Source organism: Cornus florida, unplaced genomic scaffold (assembly GCF_030987335.1).
Source record: "Cornus florida cultivar Cherokee Brave unplaced genomic scaffold, ASM3098733v1 CherokeeBrave_3.0.0_Hap2_Chr04, whole genome shotgun sequence".
Lineage (NCBI taxonomy): Eukaryota > Viridiplantae > Streptophyta > Magnoliopsida > Cornales > Cornaceae > Cornus > Cornus florida.
Window position 1 is genome coordinate 49,909,871 of NW_026775574.1, and position 5,588 is coordinate 49,915,458.

General features: G+C 37.8%; 1 pseudogene; it reads left to right on the forward strand.

Annotated features, from left to right (window-relative positions):
• The first annotated feature begins 3,828 nt into the window (after positions 1–3,828).
• LOC132305742 (small nucleolar RNA R71) lies at positions 3,829–3,927 on the forward strand (annotated as a pseudogene).
• The last annotated feature ends 1,661 nt before the right edge of the window (positions 3,928–5,588 follow it).

Below are 5,588 nucleotides of genomic sequence, written 5' to 3' on the forward strand. Positions count from 1 at the left end.
ATGAATCTATGCAAGTGGCGAGATATGAAACATGCTAAACAATGTAAGTATGAAATGCATCCAATGTGGAATATCACAGGCATTGGGCAAATATGAGATAGCATGAACATAAGATATGATGAATGAAGTGTGTGTGTGAGATCTGTGAAATTCGATCGATCATAAAAAAGAGTGAGATCGATCACAAAAGTTGGATCGATCGAAAATAAGTGAGATCGATCTCACAACTTCGATCGATCGGAGACATGAGTTCGATTAATCTTTCAAGATCGACCTGAGATACAAATTTGATCGATCGAATTGTGCGACGATGAAAACTGAAAGGTTATAGATCTATGACTTCAGAAGCACAGGGCCCACATGAACGTGTTCGGGGGCCCATCAATACAACAAATCAATCAATCCTAGCCACTGTTCAAAGCCCATACTCCCAAATTGAATCAAATCATCAAAAATATATACACATATATATACATATATAGACAAAAATGCTTCAAGCTTCAACAATGGAGGCTTTTGTCATGTATATAGCATGTATTCAACATATAAAGCATGTATGCACAAGATTCAAGCTTAAATCATGAGGGACATTCTCGAATCTTACCTCAAACGATGAGAGAAGTGGAGATATAGAAGAGTGAAGATGAATTCGGGAAGGGAGAGAGAGATTGATGCTTAGATGCTCGCCGGAAAGTTCACCGGAGGTGGGAGAGGTGATGGCACAATGGCGACGGAGAAGGGGGTTAGGGTTTGTAGAGAGGGTGAGATCGATCTAAGATATCGATTTAGAAAACCCTCAGTTCTATTTTTAAAAACATTCCCAACAGAGTTCGATCGATCAAACTTTAACTGAGATCGATCGAACTTTGATGAACTCTCTTCAAAGTATTTTTGGATTTTTGAAATTTTTGAAAATTACAAAATTAAAATTAAAAATTGGAAAATAAAGTAAAATAAAATAGAATAAAATATTTTTGGGTTTTTTTTTATTTAATTGAATAAACAATAATAATTAAAAACTAATTAAAATATTTTTGAATTTTTGAAAAATAACATAAAATGAAATAAAATGAAAATAAAATAAAATAAAATAAAAATGAAAATATTTTGGATTTTTTAAAATTTGAAAAGTCAAAACAAAGTCAAAATAATGAAATGAAGAACTGAGATCGATCGAAACAAGAGTTCGATCAATCAGACAGAGAGCAAAAACATGCAAGTTTTGGCCTCAGAAAATTAGCTAAGTGTTGGAACTTGAAGATCGATCGAACTTGAAAGTTGGATCGATCGAAGAACATTCAGATCGATCTTGGAATGTTTCGATTGATGAGACAGAGAGGTGAAATATGCAGGTTTATGCAGGTCGAAAAATTTTCTAAGTGTTGGATGCAAAATGAAGTTCGATTTATCGAACTCAGGTTTGAATTCGATCAAACTATGCAGAATGCTCAATAATGACATGAAAGCTCATGCAATCCTCACCAAAGTTCCTTTCAATGCATATGAGAACCAAAAACAAGTATCTAGACTTCGCAAGAAATGAAATTTAAGATAGAAATGGGGGAGGAATATGGTTTTGACACCCTATGAATGCTTTTGCTAGTCTTTAACGCCTCTAGCAAGACATTGGGCTCTTTTAGCCCAGATCAAAGATCTTATAATGCATCCCCTCCTTATTGGGGTGATAGATGCTTTGAACTTCACCCAGCAAATGGTTCTTTGAAGAACTTGTTGGATTAAGCTCAAAAGAAACCTTTGGTCCCTTGTCTATGCAATCACAACTTTTGGGCTTCCATGCCCTTTCAAAGCAAGAATTTGAAACAAGATTTTGAGAATGCAAGGTTGAAGATGATCCTTTGGAAGTTTTGGTCTTACACAAAAGCTCATTTCCTTGACATTGAAGACCATGACATTTATCTACAACATTAATCTCTCCTTCATATTTGTCAAATGAATTGGGCGTGGGATTAAAGATATTCAACTTCACCTTCATGTGGCTATCCCCGTCCTACAATTGATGTTGGCATTAGCGGTTGCCAAGAAAGGACGGCCAAGGATAACGGGAATTTGGCTCTTAGGATTAGGGACCGGTTCCGTGTCAATGACAACGAAATCAACGGGAAAGAAGAATTTGTCAATCTTAATCAAAACATCCTCAATTATACCCTTAGGCTTCTTAATGGATCGATCGGCAAGTTGCAAAACTACCGACGTCGGTTTCAATTCACCTAGGCCCAATTTGACATAAACCGAGTATGGAAGAAGGTTAACACTTGCTCCTAAGTCAAGAAGCGCCCGATTAATGATATGATCACCAATAATGCATGATGTAGTAGGTGAACTGGGGTCCTTAAACTTTAGAAGAGTATTATGTTGCAAAATTGAGCTTATTTGCTCGGTCAAAACCACTTTTCTTGGTGCTTGACTCTTATTCTTCCGCTTTTAGGTGCACAAGTCTTTCAAGAATTTGGCATAAGCCGAAATTTGCTTGATTGCATCCAATAGTGGAAGATTAACTTTCACTTGCCTAAACATTTCCATGATTTCATTGGTTTTTGCCTTTTGCTTGTCTTTTGAAATGGATCCTTTTAAGGCATCCGGAAATGGAACTTTTAGTTCAAACACTTTTTCAGAGTTTTCTTTTGAACTCTCTTCAACACAAGAAGTTTTTAAATCATTTTGTTTCAAATTATTTTTCAACAAAACCTTTTCAACATCATTTTTTAAAAATTCTTTTTCAAACAAATTTTTGAAAACTTTCTCATTTACAAGGTCATGTAGATGCAATGAAGGAGGAATGGGATGTGAAACGGGATGGGTGACAACTTGAGGTTACACCGGTTCACTCTCTTCATTGGACATTCCAACTTGATTGTCCACAATCTTACCACTCCACAAGGTAGTCACCATATTAACATGTTCAATGGTGTGGCCTTCCGATGAGGAATGGGTTTCCACAACACATTGTTGCTTAGGTGGGCCATTAATAGGCATCTTTCCCTTTTCTCTTGCATTGAGAGTGCTTGCTATTTGCCCTACTTGGGTTTCTAGCTTCGCAATAGATTGAGAGTGAGAATGAAGCAATTTGTGTGTTAGCCTCTAAAGTGCCCAAAGCATTTAAAAAAATTTCTTCAAAGGCGGGACTTCTAGTATTACCTTGGGAATAAGACTGGTTGGGAAAACGAGAATTAGCAAATTAATTCCCTTGTGAGTGATAAGGTCTATAACCTTGGGATCATTGGTTTTGAAGTGGAGGTGGAATGTACTTCTCTTGAAAACCACCTTGGGAAGGGTTTGAGCCCTCTCCTTGGTTTTTCCAAGAGAAATTCGGATAATTCCTCCAACTTGGATTATAGTGAGTACCATAAGGATTGTTCCCTTGGTTCACAAAAGTTGCATTGACTTGTTCATTAGGTTCATTTTGCACTTGTCCGTGAGGACAATGAGAAATAGAATGAAGAGCACTAGAACAAGTCATACATGTTTCATTTGATGCACTATGATAATGGTTAGGGAAGGAAGATACTTGATTAGCCGAGTTTTGGTTAATCAAAAATTGATCACCTTTGAGATAAAGACTTCATTTTGGCGGCTATTTCATTTGAATGGTCGACTTGATGTAAGCCAACACTCTTCCTACCTTGTGAATTTGTACCATTCTTGGATGATAATGTTCTATGCAAAGAATTTTCACTCATGCTCTCATAAAGACGCCACACGTCATCCTCATGCCTATCAATGTATGAGCCACCCATGGAAGTATCAACCATACCCTTATAGTTGTCCGATAAGCTTTCAAAGAAGTATTGAACTAATTGCCATTTGGGCATGTCATGATGTGGACACTTCCTAAGCAACTCATTGAAGCGTTCCCATGCCTCATGAAACGTTTCTCCATCCCCATGTGAAAATTCTCGAATTGAGGTTCTCATGGCATTGGTCTTAGAAACTGGATATTACTTCTTCAAGAATTCTTGTTGCATTTCTGCCCAAGAAGTGATTGAAAAAGGCCTAAGATTGTTAAACCAATACTTTGCCTTGTCTTTTAAGGTGAATGGAAAAAGTTTGAGTCTTAAAACCTCTTCCAGCATGTCCGTATATTTTACGGTGGAACATACTTCAAGAAACTCATCCAAATACTTGTAAGGTTTTTCACTTAGAAGTCCATGATAATTAAGAAGCATTTGAATGGTTTGTGGCTTAATTTCATAATGATGCGCTCTAAATGGAGGTAATTGGATGCATGTAGATGCATTATACTCATTAGGCACATAATGGTGATCGGTTGAGAATTCGATCTATAATAAATCAACATTTGCAATAGCATGAATCATTGTAAAATAGGGCTATTGGTCGGGTAAGTCGAACCACTGGGACTGCGCTAACCTATAGCAACCTAAGTGTCTAGAGTCTTTTTAGAATGATACGGGGTGTTCATAGAGGATTTGTTGGTTGTCACTTAAGCTATGAATTTAAATTGCATAAAATAATAAAGTAAAGAGATAGGGATAATAAAGAAGAGATTAGGGAAGTGACTCCACAACCATCAATAAGCATGCTAGGACCTGATTTACTTAGGGGAATAACTTATATATACAACCATGGGATGTAACAACACAAAATTATTACATTCCCCTCAAGAAATATATAAACTCAATAGCAAGAATAACCTATCAAAGCATTACATGCTTAGGTTACCTAAACTAAAATGCAACCTTGCACATGCTTACTAAGCCAAAGATTATCAAGCCCTTAAACTCATAATGTAAGCACATAAAATAGAATCCAAGAATAATCTATCAAAGGGAGATCCTAAGCAATAGATTATCAATTCTCCTAATTATCATGCCAATAACAACACTTCCATGAACTCATCTCCATTGTCACTATGAAAATGTATCAATATAATCATAAGAGAAAAACAATCTAAGACAAGAGATTTAACTCAAAATGATCATGTATAGATATTGAAGTTCATTACATCAAATGAAGTGCTCTAGTTCATGGAAAAGTTACATACATATATTACTCCCCAAAAATAAATCAAAACAAAGCAATGCTTACAAAATGGAGCTTCATCACCTCCCTAGATAGGGAGTTAGTTGCTCATGGATGCAAGAAAAGAAGGAGAAAGGATGAAGAATCCCTCCATTTTCACACCTATAGGATACCCACAAGCCAAGAACTCAATAACTCCCTCCTTTGCTCCCTAACACCTTCCAAAATAATAATCTCCTTCATCTATGATGAGATATCCTCCTATATACACTCAAAACCTACTCCCCATGCTGAAAATCTCGACCTTCCCCCTCTGGTTCATTCTCCACCACATAAAATGAAGATAAGGGGACAAAAATGCTAAAAAAAAGGGGCAGGTGAACTGCCTGCAGTGGGTCGGCGGGCGCCCGCGGAAGCTGCGGCTTGCGAGGATGTCTCTGGAGTGTTTGGCGGGCGCCCGCGGGAGGGCGCGGGGGCTCTTGCGGCTGCAATGCAAGGTGCCGCGAAAGAGGCCAGAGAGTTAGGGGTTGGCGGGCGTATTGCGGGAGCTCCGCGGGCGCCCGCGGAGGCTGCAGCTGCACTTCAACTCT